Source organism: Vidua macroura, chromosome 2 (assembly GCF_024509145.1).
Source record: "Vidua macroura isolate BioBank_ID:100142 chromosome 2, ASM2450914v1, whole genome shotgun sequence".
Lineage (NCBI taxonomy): Eukaryota > Metazoa > Chordata > Aves > Passeriformes > Viduidae > Vidua > Vidua macroura.
The window spans coordinates 101,431,439-101,454,741 of record NC_071572.1 but is presented as its reverse complement, the minus strand read 5'-3'; the positions used below and the strand labels follow the sequence as shown (position 1 = coordinate 101,454,741).

The window sequence follows — 23,303 nt, the reverse complement described above, 5'->3', positions numbered from 1 at the left end:
AAATATTTCCATCAATGTAACCAATCTGCAGAGACAGAAAGTAAGTTGCCTGATCAACAGCTGAAGGCTATTGGAAAGAAAAGGAGAATCAAGTTCTCTTAAGACTGAATGCAAGTACATAAAATAAGGAAAAAAGAACTAGAAGACTGTAGACAGTCAAAGAAGAAAAGTCAACAGAAAGGATCCCAGAGGTTCTTCTCTGTGTCACTGGATCTTTGAGGAAACCAAATAATCTAGAAACAAATAAAGAAAATACCTTTTTACAGTGGGAAGGGAAGGGAAGGAGAAGGGGAAGGGAAATGTGGAAGCCAGATACAAAGTTAAATCAGTGAGAAGAGAGAGAAGCTGCAGTATGCACAGTATCTTGTCCATTTTATTTCCATTTTCTCAAAAGCAATTTCAAAAGCCACATAGTTTTTAAAAAAGTAAAGATCTAGTCCAGGCTCACAGCCCTTGCACGTCGCATGTGGTGCTAACTTCCCTTTTGCCCTGGGCCTCCAAAAATACTCAGCCCCGGTATTCAAACTTGAAGGTAGAAGCAGATCTCTGAAGAAGACCATTCCTCTCCTAGTCCTTTAAAGACTTCTTGACTAGAGACAACATTTTCTGCACACTTCAAATCTTACAAGGATTCATATTTGAACTTTTAGCTTATGGCTCCCAGAAAAGGCTCAATTCAAGAAACTCAACTGATGGGCTTGCAAATCTGTCATATGCTTAGACAAAGACATTCACTACTTATAATTATGGTGAAGCTATGTACATTCTTCCATGGATGATAATCCATTGTTCCTTTGGCCTAACATGACACAGTTCTGCGCACCTGACCAGGCAAAGCCTGGCACAATCCCAAACCAGCCTGTAAAGAGGCCAGAACAGTGCCATAAAGAAGCCTTCACCCAAGAGCAATCTAGGAATGACAGGTATATGTGCATATCAATGGATGAATCTATAGCTGGGTCATGCCCACACCAGAAAAAATAATTTCTCAACAGTTTTTTCCCTTTCAGATTTTCAAAAGGACAATGTGAAAATTCATGTCTACAGAACTGGAGGAAAGGAGAAATGCAAGAAAGATGAAAATGTGGCACAATGAGGTGACAAACAAGACGGCAATAAGTCTGCAGTGTAAGAAAGTTATATAACCATTTTCTGAGTTGCCTGTACTTTCTGTACAACTCAGAAAAATACCTATACTCTACCAAGAGAGCAAGCAAGTCCCTGCACTGATTTAGGATAGTTGCATTTACCTTTCCTTATAAGTCATCAGAGAGACAACTGTACATTGTGTAAATACAGTTGGGACATGAATTAATTTCAAACCCATCACATAATCTGATGAGATTTCCCTGGAGATCTCCTAGCATTTTACAGCACTGTGAGCCATTATTTCCATACTTATTGGAAATAACGTCTGAGCCCAGCCAAGGCACAATATTCCCACTGAGAGTTGTCATGACGGGAATGGAATTAATTCATATTGTCACTGGACGTATCCAGGGTCTTTTTGGTACTACTACCATGTACCCCAAAATATATTTTAATCCATGACAATACAGTATACCATATAACATATAATTTGGGTCATCCTAAATTTGGACATAGATTCCCTTTTACATACAGAGACCGCAAGTCACCTTTCCCTGTATTTACAGAAGCTTGATGCAGCTCCATCATCTTCAGTGGTTGAGCTCCTGGCTTATACCCCTGTGGAATCAGAACTGTATCTGTAACATAACAGAAGCATTCAAGATCCTTTTAAGATGCAATTTATTAGAGAGACAGACCTTAATCACAATAAGCTGTGATGCTGTCATACTTTAGAGGATAAGCAAGAAGCTATATATTTTTTTATTACAGTTAAATTAATTCACACTTCTTATCAAGTTACTTATCTACTTTAAGCATTCTCCATGTGGCTGGTGTCACCAGACATGGACAGTTCCCTTTGTGCTTCTCTATAAAACCAGCCATGCTGGAATTTTTGGATGAACTGAAGACTCACCTATGTTAAAATAATTTTTAGATTTCCAAGCCATTCTCCAGAAAACTTTCACCAAATATTTCTGGGTTATTTTTGCAAGCAAATTTTCTCCATTTATAGTTGATCTGTTTTTCTTACCTGATTCATACAAGCATGCTTGTAACACTGCAATTTGTCACCACAGAAACAACTGTTTGGTCACCATAGATGATGTCACTGAATGAATCAAGTATGAAAATCATGGAAAATATTTTTTTAAAAATCCAAAAACATCATCTTTCTAAACAAATTCATTAACAATTTGGAACTACTCAGAAATAAATTCAATTAAATATTATGCATTAGTTTCAGTTTTCAGAAATCTTCAAGGTTTTTTTTTAACTTTTTATGTTTCTTTGTGGTTGGCAGCCACTGAGCAAAATCCTGTAAAATGGATTCTAGCAGCCCCACCTCACAGCCAGCACCACAACTCACAATGAGATTGCTGCAGCTTCAAACCCATCTCTCCCAAAACTTTCACAGGAGGCTGAGACACAGCAGTCTTCTCCCTGAGGGTATGCTGAGACCTGACTTGTCCACTTAATTAGCCACTTAACCATTCTAGCAAAAGAGGCTGAACATGCAGCTGTCTGCAAACAGGCTACCATTGCCCAGCAGCTTTAAATATTATATATCTATATCTTTATCTATCTCCATTTTCCTGACAGAAATAACTGCAGGCCAGAAATCTTTTCAGCTGCTGTGCCCTACCCATGCGGATACTACGCTGATGTCTATTTTATGGATCAATGTTGATTTTCATCCAGGATTCTGTGAAGCTTTGAGGCAAAAACCTTGGAAAGGGAAAAGAGATACCATTTCATAATCCAGGGCAGCCTTTTGGAGATTTACCCATAACTCAAGTACAAATCCAGAATAACCACACTTTTATTTAAATTGCATATTTCTGTATTTAGTAGGAAAGTAGATTAACTCATGTATTATTTTAGCTAACTTACAAATTTCTTATAGCTACTGGTAACACAGCTAAAAATGGCATTCCAAGGTGATTCTAATTTTAGAAATAATAGTTAACCTCATTTACCCTATTAGTCTTAAAGTTCTGTAATTTTGTCACATTTTGCATAAAAAGATAAGCTCAACTTTATTTCTCAAATTGTATCATTGATGCTGCCTTAGAAGTAGCCACTTTCATCACTATCACATGTAAAATCTCTGCGGGATTAAACTTCAAGAAACACTTTCACAAAAAATAAGTGCCTCTAATTAAATGTAATTAATTTACCAGTGCCCTGGAATTGCAAGTATTAAAAAATAATATAATCCTCAAGCATTTTTGCTTTGCATGTGATAAATGCTACAATCACTCTTTTCAGTGAAAATACAGAGGAAATATTATTAGGTGACAGCAAAGTTCATCACAGCAGGTCAATTGAGATTGTCAGGATTCATTAGCGTGTGTGTGACTGGTAAATAATTGAGTTAATTTTAGGCTGAGTGACATATTTAGAAAACTATGAATCACCTTATTTTGTGAATTTAATCAACCTTTGCTCTTCCCTGGATAATTCAGTGTACATCTGCAATATTAAGTTGGAACCGACTCTTCACTCTGTTGCCCTCACAAATGCTAGTGGTTTGCAAAATTTCAAAACCATCAACTGTACTAAATGCTGGCCTACAATAAGGATTTCAATGCAAATAAAGCACCATAACTACAAAGAAAACAAAAGTTTAAAAACAACAAACAAGAAAACAAACAAAAGACCCCCGAAAGAACTCCCCAGAAGCTGAAGAAGTCACTTTCTTCAACTGAAGTTTTAGCAAGATTTATGCTGAAATCTGTATTTGCTCTGTCTCCAAGAATAAAAATGCTAAAGTCCACAAGATAGCAAAGCAGAACAATTATTTCTCTGGAAACTTTCCCAAAAAATAGCTTCTGTTTGAAAAATTTAGTCAATCCTCAAATGCTTCTTTGTGACACTCTGTTAGCCCAATTATCTCACATTACAAAACAAAAACATTGCACTGCATATGGATGTTCCAGCTTTGGCTCTGAAAAATGCTACTTTCAACAGCAGGAAACATCTTTTTTCAAAACTTAGCTTCATTTGGAAGTAAGTCACAATTCCTAGCTAAATGAGCTATTAATTTACTTTTCATCAGATGTCTTCTGATCTGTTAGAGGGTTTCTCTTCATTTCTGGAAGACATTCTATTAGCACCAGATTTGATATTTAACATGACAATATTTAGGTAACAGTGGGCTTTTCTGTGTAAAATTTGAGCTGTGACATGCACTAGCAAAAAGGGCAATTACTCATCAGTTTTGTAGTTTGAATATGCAAACAAGTGGTGTGTGGATTACTGGCATCTACAGCTTGGGCTCTGACACTTAACTTATTAATACACAAAGCAATTAATGTAATTATAAATATGGGGAAAATATCAGCATTATTTACACTTGTTAGGTATTAGGAGATAAAATACTTTGTCAGCTGTTATACAATACAAATTGCAGCACAGCATTCAATATGATTATAACACACATTTATTCAAAGTACTATAGTTTATATTCTAGGTCTGTCCTCCAGGGATCAATTTATGATACTCTATGCTGGGTATTTTATCTTGACAAAATAAGGATATTTTGTTCACATGTAGCAACATTTAGCCACCCCACACCTTCTGTGTGGGTAGGATTCCAGATCCAACCCTTGAACAGTGAATAGGGAGACACATTGGGATGCACGGGAGGCACCATTAAGATCTACACAAAAAGCACCACACAAGCGTGCACCTGCCTCTCCAATTTGGAAACATTTTCCTCAAGCAAAAACATAACAGAACCAACAGCAGATTTTATGCATTTTCTTCACTTCTTGAGTGTTGAAGCTAAAAATCCCACTTGGACATTTACCATCTACACCCTATGCATGCACAGGATGTAGTAGTGACAGGCAGTGACTTTGCAGGGGATGTTTGGGAGGTCTACAGAAATGATCCATGCAATGTAACATGGACAAAACACATCACATAGGAGATTGCTGCTTTCTTCCATACTCAAATTCATTAATCCATTGTAGCAGAAGTGCTTTGGCTTTCCTTCATTTTCTTGCACTTCGAATTAAACTCCTGTTCAGAATTAATGGTGTTACAAACAGCAGCCGATCTTAAACAAGACTATTTCAAAGCTCCTTATTAGTGCTTTGTTTCTTAAGTCTGACAGTTGTGGCACCCATTATTGACATCCTCAATTATTAACACCATGTGTTACTGGGTAGCATACAGCATGTTTAGCAGCAGGACTTGGCCACGACCATTCCAGTGAATTAGGAGAAGTTGCTCCCAAGTACCAAAGTGGTGTCCTTGTAATCACCTATCATAAACAGACATTTTCCTATCTCTGCCAAAGGAGACAAATAGTTGCAACACCATGCCAAGTCAGAAAAGCAAAATAACTTTGATTGATAAAAGGGACAACACAGCAGAGGTGCATATTACTAAAAACACAGTGCACCTAGATGGGGAAGCAAATTAAAAATTAACAGGGAACTGCTAAAAGCTGACACTTTCCCTAACCAAAGCAAATTGTTACTGCCCAGTTCATAATGGCTGATGCACAGTCCTGCTTTATTTCCCAGCTGCTCCAAGCCCAACTGATTCAAGCTCACTGAAAAACAGTCTTTTTGGGTGCAGTCTCAAGTAAGAACAAGAACAGACCAAATATCTCAGTCTAATTGATTAAACAGTTCTGCTTAATATCATTATCAATGGTCTGGATAAGGGGATCAAGTGCACCCTCAGTCTCCTTGCAAAGGACACTAACTTGGGTGGGAATGGTGATCTGCTGGAGGGCAGGAAGGCTCTGAAGAAGGATCTGGACAGGCTGGATTGATGGGCCAAGAACAATTGTATGAGGTTCAACAAGGCCAAGTCCTGGGTCCTGCTCTTGTGTCACAACAACCCCATGCTACAGGCTTTGGGAAAAATGGTTTGGAAAGCTGCCTGCTGTAAAAGGACCTGGGGGTGCTGGTTGACAGCCAGCTGAACATAAGCCAGCAATGTGTCCAGAGAAACTTTTCTATCAAATCATGGTCAGATAAGGGAGAAGTACTACTTCCCTACTGGTTTACAGAATAGAAGAGCCACATGTTATTTTTTCCTGGTAACACTACTAAGCTAAAAGTCAGTTTGAAAGTGTTTCCAAAGAGGTAAAATATTTGTGTTTTTAAGAAAGCTCAATGCATAATTCAGACTATTTCAGACTATTCAGACTATTTCCTGACAGTTCTTTGTTTGATCAGAACACCTTCTTTTTCTTTAAAGAAGACTAATTTGCTTAGTTGGTATAGAGTATGTATTCACTGTCCCCCTTTCAGGTGTCACATTTCAACACAGTGTAAGTCACTCTGCACCTCTGGAAGGGTCTTGTGAGCCATACATGCCTTCAAGACTACCAGCCACTTCCCTGTCCCCTACAGGAGGGGACAGCAAAAGGACTGCCTCCACAATGGGCGATCGCTGCCAGCTGTCACTCGACAGCAACGCCCATGCAGCAGTGCTGAGGGGCTCCATGCCTTGTGCCAAGGCTTTGTTCCATGCACAGCCCTTCCAGATGAACTTCCCAGTTTCTGCCTGCTTGTCACATTTAACATTACTTTCTGTGTTTAATGTTTCAGGTTTGTGTGTAGTTTTTTTTAAAAAAAAGAAACGTTGGAGTGTGCCAATTATTCCTCTGAGGTTTCAGAAGACAAACCTTGCAGTTCTTTTGCTGTTTGGCACAGGCTGCCACAGATGGAAGGCAGATATCTGTCCGCCAATGTTTAAAGAGGACCAGATTTTTTTGTTTAAAAATTTTTGCTGTTCAGCACTTACAGCCATACAATCAGCCAGACCAACCCTTCCCTCCATAACAAATGCATTTACAAAATGAACAGGGGAGACCATTGCCTGCACAGGATTCACACACCCAGAGATGTCTGGGGTGCATTGGGACTGCCTTGATGGATAGTTGTGGAAGGAAAGGGGCCAATTTTTTCTAACCTGGCTTGAAAGGCTCTGAAACTCACACACCCTTCTACCGCAAGGGAGCTCATCTACTGACAAGGAAAACAATGTTGTCCAGTAGCCTTTTTAGCAACATCAGCCAGGAATTTGCTAATTTTGAGTCGTTCCAACCCAAATATCTGAGGGAAGCTGTTGAATTGGTGCATGCTCTTGCTAAATCAGCTGTGTTTCCTTGCCTGCTGATGGCTGCCAACTTAGCCTGACCTCAAATACTACAGCTTCCTCCCCCACAAAGTGTTACAGTCGCTCTCTGCTATCACACCTGATCTTTCACAAAAGTTCCTGCACCTTCTAGGCTTGTCACAACAGGCCTTCGAGCATAAGCTGAAGCCAACTTGACACAACAGATTTCCTTTTTCTCTTGGAGACACGCATATGCCACAGAGACTGCAGTTCACCACCTATACACTTCAAGCACTCCTGAGCACGCCCAAGTGGGATAGCACTTTTTTTTTTGCAAACTGGGTAGAACTGCTGCTTCCTTTTCTTCACCCCCTTTTTTTTTTCCCTTTTAAAGTAAAAAGTTTGCTAAAGCAAGTCTGTTTGAGGTTAAGTTCCTAATTTATGCTCAGTGAGCTGTCTTGTGCTGTGTCCAAAACTGGCTCAGAAACACTGTCGACTTTTCCTGGAACCCCTATGCACAGCCTAGAAAATGAAGCTTTCTCTTCTGCTCCAACATCACTGGAGCCTGAATACTTCAAGGATTAAGGATTTCTTGCTTATGCAGAAGGGTGGTACCTGCATGACTGTGTGCATGCAAGGCAAAGTTTTCAGGAGCAGCAGAATGTAAGCTATGTCACCGAAGTCCTGCAGTGCTCACTCCTTTCTTCCTTTCTGCATGCCACCTTGGGGAACATTCAGGGAGAAAATGAATGCTGCAAAATGACAGGCACTGGGCAGCGTCTGGAGGAAAACAGGTAAACTTGCTACCCCAGGGACAAGGGCACGGCTGGCAGGAGGGGACAATCCAGACGGCTGGTTCGCTCCCAGCTGGGGATTAAGAAGTCGCAGGTGAACCAGGGCCAAGTGCCTTACTAATAGCAGCAGCTTCCTGCTCAAAATAAGAAGCAGGTTCACACATTTGTTCTCCAGTTGGGTTCAGACATAAGCTGCAACACAGATGTTCACAGGGCAAAAAGGGGACACCCAGCAGAGCTGGCTGCAAAAGAAAATTTACAGAAATGACAGCAAGTTGCCTTTTACAACAGGCTCTCTAGAGAGGCAGGAAAAGGGAAGCTCATTCCGCTATGTCTTTTTTTTCCTGAAACTCCTCCTTGTGTAAGGTCTCACTGCAGCTAATCTTCAGAGACTGCAAATGAATTAAGAAGAGCAGAAAACATAGGAAAGCAAAATAAGAAAGCAAAGTAGAAAACAAAGCAGAAGAAATGAGAGTGAAGAAATGTATCACAAAAGGGAGCAGTAAGGGCACACCAATAGATATGAGAAATATTAGGAAAACATAAGCATTGGAAATACTGCTCTTTTGCACACACTCTGAAAGGATGATTAGATATCTCATGGGATCCTCTGACAGGCCTGGACACAGGTCTGAACATCCAGGAGCCCTAGCAGTAGGACATTAGGTGATCCAGGCAGGTACCTGACCCCATACATAAATTGGAGACAATGGTTCTTCTCCAGCTTTTGCTAAATATCTGGGGACCTACAGGTGAAGCACACTATGAAGATATGTTGCATTCAAATTCTTACAGAATAAGCAACTTAGTGCAAAAATCCATTTTTGTGAATTTCATGCATAAGTATTTAACCTCTCTCCATTTATAAATCTCTTCAAAGTTTCTCACACAGATCAAAGTAAGTCCAGCTGTTACATCCAGTATTCAAGAAACCTTTCACTCCTTCAAACTGAACTGAATCTCAAAAAAATTGCCTAAGTCTATGAACTCTTTGGAAAGAATAAGAACTTCTAAATCTTCTCTCATTTAACTTTCTCCATTGTTAGGAGTTCAGCAGAGCTTCAAGAACCATAAACTGTGACCTGACTTTTAAAAAAGAAATCACTTGAAAATTGCTTTGTTATATGCAAGAATGTATTTCTGAAATTGCCTGAATATTTTCTGTAAATAATTGAAGTAAGATGTGAGCATCACTGAAACACCTAAGAAGAAAATTTCCAGGAACTTCAATGTACCCAAGTTTTCAACCTTTATGGTCATTTCCTTCCCATATTTAGTTATATTCATACTTTTACTACCTTTAAGAGTTGCAAAAATGCCCCAAAGGAAACACAGATGTAAAGCCACATGAAGCACAGCCTCAATTAGCGAGGGATCAAGAGAAGAGCCACTTCCCCTCACTGATTTTACCTTCAAAACTTCTCACTTGCTTGTTGAGACTCACCTTTTTGTTCACTCTGAAGTTAAGTTTGTGGGTTTGGCTAAGCATTAATCTCTGAGCAACTGTGAATGTCATACCCTTCCAAATTTCTGTCCTACAATAACCATGTGTTATTGAAAATTCAGCCTGCAAAGATCCATCACACTGTCCTGTTCACAGCAACTGAGATTTATCAAGAGCTGTAAGAAGCTCAGCATTAAACTGTCAACAAAACTCACACGGTCCAGACCATCCAACACAAAGCATGAATGTATCCATTACACGTACCTATTTATTGCAGATACTTTCCGAGCTTCAAGAAGCATATAATCTTGAAGAACTGCTTCAAGTTCAGAATCCAAGATCTGATAAAAAAGATTATATATTTTTAAAGTCATTAAAAGTATATGGCTTAAGCATATAAAATGAAAAAAATATGCATTGTGCAAAATTACTACTTAGAAATGAGCCCATGAGCCAGTCCTTCTGAAGCTGTGTATTACCTGAGAAATGTTGTGAGTGATAACAATGATGGTAATTTATAGCACATTACATTTAAGGTATATAATATTGTATAGATTCTTAAGCAACTTCTACACATGAGTTCAAAATTAGTAAAAAACTCCAAAAAAAAAAAAAAAACCCAAAATTTTCAAATAGTAATTTTGCTACAATCATTTGCAATGAAAAAACAAAAACAACATATTGAGTATGAAAAACTGCCAATGGCATATCAGAAAATATAAATGATTTAGGAAACCATAAGCATCTTTATGTGCATTTAAGCAGTATTCTGCCTTTAGCTTGCAGCAAAACAGTGACATGAATAGGGAAACCACATAAAAAATCAAGAGTATCCTTAAATGCATTATTTCTTTAATGTCCAAAAATGCTGAACATGGCAGTTCTGTTACAGGTGTGAAATTCTGGATGTACATCCTTGTAAGGATACATATAACACCTAATCACAATTAGTCCCAGAGTCTCTGTAAATTTTCCTGGTGATTCTCACACAATGACCCTGAGCACAGTGCATTTATTAAATCTGATGTGCTTAACAAGGCAAAAAGGAAGAAGATGCAACAGTAGAAAGAAATAGGCTCAGCAAACTAAGGAAAGACACAAAGGAGAAAAAAAAATAAAAGGAAAAATGGGAAAAAAGTTCATGTGTCCAAATGCACCTGGTCTAATCTCTGTTCTGCATAATCACCATCATTAGTACATGCTTTATTGAGTATTTCAGTGGCACTATTGGCAACTTGGCATTCTGCAACAAGAAACACCATTTCACACAGTATTGCCACACAGGCACAGATCTTAATGATAATTAAGAGCCTATATTAGACAAAGTCTTGTCTCTTTTCTTTCCACAGAGTTTTTCCTGAGCTTTCTACAGCAGCTGTCTTAATGGTACCTACCACGTGATTCCCAGTGAAGGCAAAGAGAATCAGCTACAGAATTGTCTATGCCCGCTATGCATCAATAGTCACCTGGCTGGGGGCACCTATGTGTCCCAGCTGAAGACCAGACATTTGCTTCTCCAAAGGATCAGCCCACCCAAGGAGTCCTGGACTCCCTCTGCTCCCTTCTGTGAGCTGGCAATTTTCAAACAGGGAGATGAAATGTAAATATCAGCACGGATAATTATTTCACTGCTCATTTTTTGCAAGATAATCAGACAGAAAGATAAGATTCACTCTGAGGAACAGAAGTAGTAAAAATTTTTATCCAGCAACAGCATGAAAGATTCTGCCATTTCTTCTTACAAAAGCAACAGTTTGTTGATTTGTAGCTGTTGCCTACTTTCATGTGCAAGAACAACAGAAATCTCTCACTGGTCTTCTCTACATATTTTCAGGCAATCGCTACAAACATGACAACTTCTAGGATTATTTATGCTACGCACTGTGTAGCCATTCCTGCTGTTGGTGTCAGCTGCAGACAAGCCAGGCTCAGAAGCTCAGATTCAATCACACAGGCACAAGTAACATCACTACCTCTCCACCCTTTGCACCTCCTACTCAATTCCCCAAAAGAGATTTCCACAATCATGCATAATCACAAAGAGAATGTCATTAAAGTGAATCTCAGCAAAATACTACCTCTAAAATGAGTGGGAACTATTTATTAGATAATACCAATAAAAATCTGCAAGATCAGAAGGTGGTCAAAGTTTACACTTTATTTTCTACAGTAATGTCTTCCTTTTTTCCCTACAGTAACGTCCTTCGTTTTTTCTACTTCTTCATCAGTTAGCCTTGTAACAACTTTTTCCACAGAGAATCATAGAAAACCTCCAGTTGGAAGGCACCCGTAGAAGGCATCCAAGAATCACTGAGTCCAGCTCTCTGTTCCTTGCAGGACTACCTATAACTAGGCCAAATGACTACGAGCATTGTCCAGACACCATTTGGGTTCTGACAAGCTCTGTGCCGTGACTATTTCCTTGGGGAACCTGCTCCACTGACTGACCACCCACTCAGTGGAGCACCTCTTCGTAACGCCCAATCTGAACTTCCCTGCAACTTCATTCCATGTCCTTGAGTCCTGTCACTGGTCCCCAGGGAAAGGAGATCAGCACCTGCACCTCTGCTGGCCTCTCCTGAGGCACTCCTTAAGCTATGTTTTCCCTCTTATTTATCCCCTTCATTTCTTACCTAATTTCTTACCTAATTTATACCCATTTTCCTTCACTTGCAAGGCCTCTGCAACTGACAAGCACTCATCTCACCACACCTTGACAGGAATTACCGCCCATCAGATGTAGCACCTTAACCACCTAAATGTAGGCTGAAACATCTTCAGCCAAGTGACCTTGACAAGAGGTAGAGATTCCAGGGACTGAACTGTCAGGTCCTGCAAAACTTGTGTCATAAAGGTATCCTTCAAACTGAATAGGTGTAAAACCCTACTAATTTGATAATGCAGGAAATTGTATTTCTCACAGACACATTTCAGGGGATTGTTGACCTGAGAATTTCTTATGACATGTTTACAGAAAAATGTTATGAATTATTGCATGGCTGAGATAGCTCTGTGACAGAATGTTTGCAACCAAAGATAAGAACAATTGTGTGTTAAGTACAAGCACACAATTTGCTGTGCATAATATTAGCAGGGTTTATTTTAGAATTGACCACCCACCTGACTGTTCCAAAAAACCTCCTGGAGTTGCTACAAGATGCCAGAGAAAGTTTTCACTTGTAGCAGACTTTCTGTCTTTAATAACACCAGCTGTCACTTTTACAAACACATTATGCCCTTCACATATTATCCCATATTCTGCAAACACCAAAAAACCCTAAACTCTCCCACAGTTATTAACATCTGCTTCGCTTACTGATTCTGACAAACTGAAGGACAAAGGCATGATTTAACAGATTGCTCCACATAAAGCAGCTATGCAGTCCACAGAAGGATTCATCAAATGCCCCTGTCAGAGAGCTTTACAAAGCACAGCTTAATGAAGGTATGCAAATTGCTATAATATATAAAATGCCTGATACCACTTCAACATGCCTATGAAATCTATGGAGAATGGTAAGATATATCAATCTAATTTGTCTTTGAAATAAAGTGATTTGGTTTCCTCCAGATAATTTCAATCTTTTTTTTTTTTTTTTTCTTTAATGCCCTGAAGCACACATTACATACAAAGAACTACTGCTTTTGGCACTGGAAGATGTGATTATTCAATAGAAAAAACATGCAGCAAGAGACAAACTGGAAGCACACTGGTATTCTTCAATATTTTCCTTCAATGTTTTGACATGCTGGCACTTTTAAAAAATTGTTTTTTCCAAGCCTTGTTGCATTTAAACAGCTCCTATTTTTTTCTGCTGTTGCTTGATGCGAGGTTGAAGCCTGAGTGCAAGTCAGGCTGATATTTACAGCATGAGGAAATGCTCAGATATGAAAGTGCACCAGAAAACAACATGCATCCAGGATGATTGCTGCTGCAGCTGTTTTCAACATTATTGATCTAGAAATTTGATCTTCTTTTTTTTTTTTCCATCAAGATAAGGAAAGAATAGCTTATGAGCTAAAATTATTTTCGATGGAAAAAATCAACATTTTCTAGAGCTTTATCCCTCCTGAGAACTGAAAGTTCCTTTCACCAAATGACTTGGAAAAAAAAAATATATAAAAATACACTTATGTTTTGTCACAGAAGCTAAAACCCACAATCACCCTTTAAGATCTTTGTGGAAAAATAAATAGAACATATTTTTTTTTTTTTTTTTTACTTTGGAAAAATAACACATGAAAAAGAACACGGCACAGCGTGTGCGCATCAGAAACTAGAAGGTGCAAAGTTCCTGGATCTTGGCTTTACCACTTACATTTAAGGCCAGGCAGGTATGAAAGAGAAAGAGGACTGTGAAGTAGCACGATTATCTCTTTGTCTCTCATGCTGGGACCATCAAAGGAAAACAAAGCTAGGTAACACTTTCTCGTGTGGTTCTTGGTTATGTTATGTTAGGAGAATTCCCAGTATAGTAGTCAACAGATAAACAGTTTCAACTCTTACTTTATGTCACAGTATGATAGAATCACTTAGGTTATAAAGACCTCTGACATCATCGAGTCCAACCATTAACTCAGCACTGTGAAAGCCAGCACTAAATCATATGCCTAAGCACCACATCTACCCAACTTTTAAATACTCCCAGGACTGGTGACCCAACCACTTCCCTGGGCAGCTTGTTCCAATGCCTGACCATCCTTTTGCTGAAGAAATTTTTCCTCCTATCCAATCTAAACTTTCCCTGGCAAAACTTGAGGCCATTTCTTCTCATTTTATTGCTTGTAACTTGGGAGAGGAGACTGACTCCTACCAGTTTGCAACTTCAAGTAGAGAGGGGTAAGGTCCTCCTAGGCCTCCTTTTTTTGAGGCTAAACAATTTCAGTTTCCTCGGCCGCTCCTCACAAGACTTGTGCGCTAGGTCCTTCGTGCATTAGATGTTTCTTGTTAAAACAGAAGTAATTGCTGCTACTGTCAAAGCTAGACACAAATTTTGCTCAGTGCCTTAGGCAAAATGACCAAGATGAGCAGTACTTGGTGCAGGATTCTCAAATCTCTCTATCATGGGACCACAGTTTCTGCACTGAGAATTAACTAAATTGTAAAATAAGAGTCCAAGTTGGAATACCATGTCAGAAATGTATTGTGATCTCCTCATTTTAAAGGCACTAACTTGTAAAATTCTTTCCATTCTGTTACACTAAATATTCAGTATGTGCCAGGCACCATGTAAAAAGCTTTTATTTCTGTGCAAATGAATATACATTAGAGTGAGTGTTTATAACATTTTTCTAGCTTTGGATTTATATAACTGACAATTAAGTGGTGATATCTTTAACACTATGTATCACTTTTACATGCCAGTATCACTTCTAGATGCCAGTTAGCAATATTTAACAAAGCAGGCAGTTCTCATTTTTATGTCTTTTGTTTTTGCATTCAGTTTTGGTCCTCCAGCTTTACATTCAATCAAACACTAAAATCAGGGAATAAATGAACATGACAAGCCTTCCTTTATTCTACCTCATTTCTCAATATACCTCTTTCAGCTTCCATCAGTACCATGCCTATTTTAAATTTGTTCTTTTTAACATAAATCTACAAGTACTGAAAAATCTCTCCCCTTTTGACTGTGCATCAAGGCCAACAAAGTCACAGCTGATATAGGCAACAAAGGCATATTAAGGAAGTTCCATGTCACACCTCCTCTCTTATCTCCTGAACCTATATAAAATTATACAAATTATTGTAAGTAAAATTAAACATTCTAACTTTTCCCTGAAATAGAGAGAAAATTATTATTCTTGAGAGTCAATCTTCTTATAGCTCCCTTAAGATGTAACATCTAATAGATTTTAGGGTACAAAAAGAGCCTCTAATAGAGATTCCAGACTCAGTTTAAGAAAACAGCTTCAATGAAGTATATTAACATGTAGACCATCATTGACAAAATTACAGTCATACTTTGTGCAATAGAGTGTGCTACATGATAATGCACAAAACATTTTTTTAACCTGTTACCTTGTGGTGGTTTGTCAGGGTTTTTTTCTTCAAGAACAGCAGCATTTAAAATCAGGATGTACTGGTTTAACAAAATAGGTGAGAAGCAGAGCCAGTCCACCCCGTCCCACATCCCTACCCACTGACAGATTCCTGCCATCCACTGTAGTGAGGATATTAACCCATCGCTGTTACGGACAAACTACCTATGCTGGACAGCAACATAATCAGTAACAGCAAATGGTTCTGGGACAATCCTGAACTGACACTGAAGTAGGTGAGAAAGTGCAATCCTTGCTTTGATAAGCTCCTTGGCAAGCTAGTACAAATGCATGTTTCCTGTTAAAAAAAGAAAAATGTGAAGGGAAAAAAAAAAGTTTTTTAGATTTCAGACCTTTTTCTACTCAAAGAGAGTGAATTTCCAGTGGCTGAAAATGCCCTCTTTCCCTGACCTGGAGGAAAATGCAAGAAAGGACTCACTGCTCTGAAATTAGGTTTCAAAAGTAACATCCTAGGTCCAAAGACTCCCAACCTGAAATATTTCTGTGGAAGTATTGAGCAACATTACTCAGTATTTCTGAAGGGAAGGGTCTCCACCTGCCCTGACAAAGACAGGGGAGGCACACAACACAGCCACTGCTTTTGGTTTGACACTGCAGAGCCTAAGCCACCTTCCTCCATCTCTACAGAGTGTCTGAGATACAAAGAAATGTGCTGCTGTCACTGCAGTCTAGAGGTTGGAATAGAAATTTCATAAGGAAATACATACCTTTGGGGGGTTTTTGTTTTAAAAGCAAGGCAGAAGCAATGCACTCTTCATACCAGTGAAAGACTGGCTAAACAGCTTTATTATTTATTCTTCATTAAAGAATACTTTACTTATGAATGCAATAGATGCAATAAATCTCTAAGCCTTTACCTTTCTAATTAAAGTGACAACTCTTGGAAACCCCGTTCATATCATCGTAAGGAATGTAAAAAAGGGTTCCAGTAAGTTCAATACAGGCAATATTTTTTACAAGACTTTTGAGGATAACATGGGTAAATTGAGTATGACCATGACATTCATTTGTCCGGGAAAGTCCTTAAACACTAGTACCATAACATCTGGATATTATGATACCCCATTCCTGCATAAAAGGAGGAATCACTCAGAAATACACACCAGTAACATCCCATCTTAGGAACCACAGGTAAATAAAAAAATCCATAAGAGAAATGAGAGGACCATCAAATCCTCCTTGAAAGAGATACCTTTTATAATGGGGGCCAGATGTAATTCCCAGCTGTTTGCTTACATTATTTGAAAGAAAGAAAATTATAATCTTCCCTTCTGTCACAGAACCAGCACAGAAGATGGAAGAGATGATCTGTGAAGAGGAGCAAGATCAAACAACTTGAGAGGAATCTAGGAAGCCTTCCTAAGCAGTCAATCATGCCTGCTGTTATAAAAGGAGGTCAGGCACCAAGATGTCATTCTCTGAAAAGTCAGATCCAATGAGGAATAGCTCATCAAGATAAGAATAATTAGCAGACAGGATAGTGGCAGAACTAGTTCACCATGGTGATGATAAAACAGTATTAGGAAAGCAGGGCCATTTTAAGAAAAGGCAGCTAAAAATACCTGCCTAGCACACACTTCTCCAAGTTCTTCTCCTCTCCAGTATGCTGATGCTTTAAAGTTAGCTGTCCCAACAGACAGCCCTGTACTGTCTGCCAGTGTCACAATGACTTACAGTATGCTGTGGTACGCTTGCAGTCTCTGAGGATTGTGTGTCTCTGTGAATGATGAGGATGGCTGCATTTTGTTCCAGTTACTGTGAATTAGGAGCAGAACCCATTGACTAGCAAGCTTTCAGCACAGGCTTCAGCTGGGAAAAGGCTGGGTACAGTGCTTGGGCTGCAGTGTTGAAAGAATACACTTCTCAGAAAGATGAACTGGGTCTTAGCCAGGCTTCTGTTCCTGCTTTGCCCAGGAGGACTGATGACACAGTGTCTTTTCCACAGAGACACATGCACTCCACACAGGCCCTTCCTAGCATCACCAACAAAAGACCAAGAGCAGAATCCCATGTTTTTCAGGAAGAGACATCCCAAACTCCAAGGGTCTGGCAACAACAAGGAAATTCTTGTACTGACCTTGGACTGCAGCCTTCTGGCTTCTGTTAAAACCAGCAGAAGCCACTAACCTCTGCATTAAACATGAAATAAATGATTGTGTAGACACATGAGCAGTGGCCAGTCTCCTGTTCAGCCCTTTTGGTAACACTATGACTTCATATTGCATGCCTGGCTGGTTTTGTTTTTTTTTTTTTTTAATCCCTTCTACATATTCTTATAAGAACTTCCCTAAATTTACCAAATTCTCTCCAAGTTTTGTTTTTCTTCTCAACTAGTGCACTTAGAGTTTATTCCACAACTTCACCCTCTTGGGACGTTTGAAAAATTTCTTCTAATGTTCACTCTAAATTCATTTAGGACGAATTAGTAAACATATTATCTTGAGCAGTTATTATTCCTCAATTTCATCAGCTCTCCTCCTTCTCTAGTGTTTGCCCACCAAAGAAATTTAGTACAAAGGTTTCATTTCCTGGACATTATATGCAAGTTACTAGGAATGGAAGCTTAGCATATTTTGCCAGAGAGTCTGACAGAAGGTAACCAACCACTGGGAACACATATTTAACTTTTTTTTTTTTTTTAAACTAATAAACAAAAGGCAGATGCTGATTTCCTTTCCTAGTTACTCCAGTATAAACCAGGAATGGTTGGACCTGTATGGAGAGCTGTGGCTAGAGGTAAGAACTGCATCTGAGCAGGCATCTGCCCAGGGCTGCAGTGAGGATTGTGAGCACTAAGCTGTCAGCAGAGAAGGAATACCTGATAGAGAACAGAAGAGCGATTGGCATCTGTCATGTAAGAGCCATTTTTTAGAGGCCTTCGAAAATGAAAGGCATTGATCACAGATTTTCTTCAGTCCAAAGAAACTTGAAAACCCATATATCTGGCATCTAGACTCATACTCTCTGGCTAAATGCTGTACCTGCTTCAGTTCAGATTGGACACAGAGAAGAAGTTCAGTGGGAGGATGACTGGTCTCTGGATCAGGCTCCCCAGGGAAGTGGTTGCAACACTGAGCCTGTCAGAGCTCAAGGCACATCTGGATGATGCTCTGAGTCATATGGTTTAGTTTTAGGTTGTCCTGCAAGGAGCAGGGAGTTGGGTTCGATGATCCTTAGGGGAGCCTTTCAACTGGAGATATCCTGTGATTCTATGCCTATGCAAAGGAGAGTTTCATCCATCCCGTTATTCAATGCAATCATCATTCCTGTGTGTTGAATTCAATGCCATTCAACTGTGTTAGGAATGGTCTCAGGACACACAGTGCATCAAACCACTCTGCTGCTGTTCTGAAGCTGAGATAGCACTGCCATGACCAACACTGACTCTTCTCACTTCTTGAACCATAGTGTCCAAGCATCCACACACCCTTTATTTAACTACCCAAGGAAGTCAAGTCCAGGACAGAATCCTTAGACAGAGAGAAATACATACCTCTAACACTCAATTCCTCTTATCCTAAATGTGGATACCTAAACCAGATTATATTAATTGCGTGCAGCTATAGGGTCCAATGATCATAAAAGGAATCTAGGGAAAGTAGCTTTGATGTAGGCACTTATGCTGTAGATAAGAAAGTTGAGACAAATCTTATGACTGAAGTCTGCCTCAGGAGAGCTGGCATTCAGACAGATCTGAAGGCACAAACACTGGTTCAAAGGATGGGTTTTCAATGACATCATGATCTAATCTGTAAGTCTTTATTCAGTCCTTCCTTTTCTATTTGAATACTAAATAGAAGAATTTGAGATTTGGCTCAATGATAGCAATAAAAGTCATCAGGAAGGCTGATTTGTAGGAAAATATTAAAATAACTAAATATGTATAGCTTGACTAAAGCCACTATTGAAAGGGAAATATGATAATTATCTACAAGCTCTGAAAGGATACACATACTAAGGATTTTTTTAATAGGGTTTTTCAGGAAAATATAGCTAAGAATAATGTGATTATACCAAGCAAAGTAAAGTTTAGGCTGACAAGGAAAAAATCTTATAATGCAATGTATTCTATTGTATAATAATCTTCCAAAGGAAATTGGCTGAAGTCCAATCACATCACAAAGCCTGTCCATGACTGGACACAGATCTGGAGAGGACAATCCTGGTGCAAGATGGACTAGATGACTCAACAGCGCTTTTTCATTTTTAAATTCCTATCATTCTGCTGTATTAAATAATCCAATAAATCAAAGGGAAGAGGGAAATAGGCTTAGCAACAATTGCACAGCTGTTTCTTCTTCGAGCTCTGCAGGCTGCAATCAGTGCAAGACACACTGATTGCACAGGGGGAGGAAACATCTGTATGTGGTCAGAGCATTGCGTTAATTCAGGGCTTCAAAGCTGCATGCCTGATGTCCCCTTTTCCCCCTCTTAATACAATAACATTGCCAGAAGAATCGACCCTGTGTTGTAAATGTATCAATCATGATTTTTGCTGCACCAGCTACTCATAATTGGTTTAAGCTTTCTTGATCTCAGATGCCAACCGGTGTTAAACAAAACACGAAAAATATATAGCCTGTGGACACATATTCCCACTGAAATAATCTTGCCACACGTTGATCTACAAGGAGTGGGGCAACAATGTTTTCTTGAAGTTGTGATACACATTTTTAAAGCCAGGCAATATTTTACGCATTATTTTTGAAGAGGCTTTGACATTTTATGACTAAAATATCTTGCTGAGAGTCTGTGCTAATACACAGTCTGTTTTCTGTTACAGTTAAGCCACAAGTAACAGAAGTCTTAAGGAATGACTATTCAATTTAACTGTGGATTTGATTTCTCTCTGTAGAAAATATTAGTGTATATATACATAAAAGTATATTTTCTGAAGAAAGTGCCTTCAAGTGTAACATTAGCTTTCCACAACCAATTTCAACTCCTGTTTTCCCACTGCTGTTGCACTCTGTGATGCTGACCAAACCTCCATACCACTTCATGGGAGAGATCTGAGACTTCAGAGAATCTAGTTAGGATGTATAGCAGGAAACAACTTTCCTGAAAAAAAAATTATATGAACATCATCTGAAGAATAAATCTACATATCATACGGTCTTTTGTTAGGTTTTATTTTATTTTTTATCATGGGGGGTTTTTTGCCTCAAGTGCTCAATTAAGCATACAACAGCAGAGCAGGGATTTCTGTTTTTCAAAAGAAGGAATATTAATGGAAATCTATGTCTGCATAATAAAGCAGTGATCAACAGCTCACAGTTTACACACTCATTCTGAATTATTCACGTTATTTCTCCCTGATTTTTTTTTTCCTTTTCCAATGAACTTCCCAAACGAGTACCCAAATTGATATTTTCCTACTTTCTTTGCCTTGTCAAAGGAATTAGGAAAACGCGAATATTAGAATTTTATCACACACACACATTCCTTTAGAATCCTTCTAAATGCTTCTACACGTGAGATTTTTTTTATTCTCTCATTTTAAGATAAAACTCAACATAAAGCATGAACCACCCTTTAACCGATGCAGCTGCTAATTCCTACTCCTGGAGACTGAGCTACAGCAATAAGGTGGCAGCTGTCCACCTGCACCTTGCCTCAGTGGAGGGAACCCACTGCTTTTAATGGGTCTGAACTGATGCTGAGAGAAAAAACGGCTGCTGCAGTACAGTTCAAAGGGGTTGGGCACGCAGGGCTGCTGCACAGGGTTCTAAGAGCAGCCTGGGATGTGCAGACAATGGAAGATAATGAAGGGGAAGGCACTGGGGCCCAAGCACAGGTCTGGGGACTGCACGGGTGTGGAGTGACCGGGGCAGCAGGCAGGGATAGGAAAAGGAGCAGACAAGGAATGGCCTATATGAAGCAGCATTTTATCATCTCCAAATGACCACGAGGCAGAAGACACTGCCTACCAGAATGCCCTGAGAATGCGATGAACTCATTTTATCCAGCAGCTTTCTGGGCAACATGGGCAGAGCTCTGTATGTAAATCCTGCAACAAAGTCTCTGCTGCTGCCCTTGGGCTTGTTTTCTCCTGATGTCTATGCAAAGCAAAACCAAAAAACAAATAGCAAGACCTGAATACGATGAGACAGAGGAATGGAAAAGCTGATTAAAGCATTTTCCAAATGCCACACAGAGGAACAGATGAAGGAAGAAATGGAATGACTCTAGTTTACTGTTGTGCAATTACTGGAACACTCAGCATTAGGTACCAGAAGTTTTTGAGGTCATTGATTCAGTGTGCTCACTTTTAGAAAACCAAAACGGATATGGAGTCCTGTCACAAGTTCAGATTATTATGTAAAAGGTAATGGAAAACAGATAAGCTGAATGGAAAAAAAAAAAAAAAAAAACACTAAACAACAAATTCCCCCCCCACAAAAAAAACCCACAAAGAAAAACCAGAAAAAAAACACTTTACCAACCAACTAAACAAATACCTGCCACACCAAACCACTTTTATTTAACTGAAAAGAGTAGCTTGAAGGCTAGAAAAAGCATTTGGAGGCTTGGGATTTTGTATGTTAATAGTTCTACTTCAGCAGGATATCTAGAGGACCAGGTGGTGAAATAGGAAGGAAGAAGCCGGACAGAAATAAAAACCCTGGAACAGTTGTCCTTATTTCAGGCTAAGCAAAAGGAAATCATCTCAGCTGGAGAAAGTAGGGAAGACTCCAAATCAAAGGTGCACTTTTCAACTTCAAATTGCTTCCCACTCCCTCACACCCACAGTGAGAGAAGTCGTGGAAAATTAAACTGCATGAAGATTGAAGGGGAAAAGCTTTCCTTCTTAAAATCTTCCAATTTGGGAGTCTGTGTTCTGAGTTTTAGGATTAAATCGCAATCAATAGCACCTCCCTTGTTTTGTTTTGAAATGCACATTTTAACCTACCATCCTGAGGACTCTTTCAAGGTTTTGTCTGGATGGTTTTGAGTTTGGGAGACAACAGAGACAAAAGGGAGCACAAGGGGATAATCATCTTCACAAAGTATTCACAAATATCTCTGCAGTGTGCCTGAGGAATTGTTAGGGACTACTTTGGCTCCATGTGTGTAATGGGTGGCACATTCATATCCTTGTAAAGCCAAAATACTCCTGGGCTCCCTCTCTACTTTGTAATATTGAGCAAACGTAACAATTCTATGGCATTTTCAAATTAGAAACATTTACAAAGACTACCAAAATTGGCTTGGCATTCTGAATTAGAAGAAGACTATTTGATTACAAATGAGATTCTTAGATAACTACATACAGAAATCCAGTAAGTTTATATGAATTGATTGTTGCCACAATGTTGAAGTGTCTGTGAGTGCAATTGCATTACCAAATTAAGGCTCAAATTGTAAAATTTATTCATGAAGTGCAGGCATATCATATTTTAAAATTGTTCTAATCAGTTAGATAACACTCCCTGCCTGCACAGGAAGCCATTCAACAGTTTTAAGACAAAAAACTTTACAGTTTTTCTTTAGATCACAAAGTGGGTTGGATTTTTTTTCAGTTTAAGCCTTCCCAAGACAAAGAGAACTAAATACTGAAAACACTGCACAAATTTTGTAATTCAGAAAATGGGAGTTCAGAAGCACATATTTCACAACTTCATCAATAGTGAAGGTCTAAGTTCTTTAACCACCATCCCCCATGCAATCTTAAAATATCATCTTATGGTTCTCCTGAATTAGATCCCTCTATGGGTTCAGGTAAAGGGAGAACAGTTGTCCATAAAATGTGAATTTTAAGATACATGCAATTAATCAATATTAATAATAAATACAAAAGAGTAAATGGTCCCATCTCTCACTTA

At 39.0% G+C, this 23,303-nt stretch overlaps 1 protein-coding gene across 2 annotated transcripts in view; it reads right to left on the bottom strand.

Moving 5' to 3' along the window:
- The window catches only part of ENOX1 (ecto-NOX disulfide-thiol exchanger 1), a 359,071-nt gene that overhangs the window by 276,683 nt on the left and 59,085 nt on the right, over nt 1-23,303 (bottom strand). For both annotated transcript variants that reach the window (XM_053971584.1, XM_053971585.1), the window contains exon 2: nt 9,679-9,755. The gene's annotated coding sequence lies outside the window, so the exon portion shown is untranslated. The remainder of the gene's footprint in view (nt 1-9,678; nt 9,756-23,303) is intronic.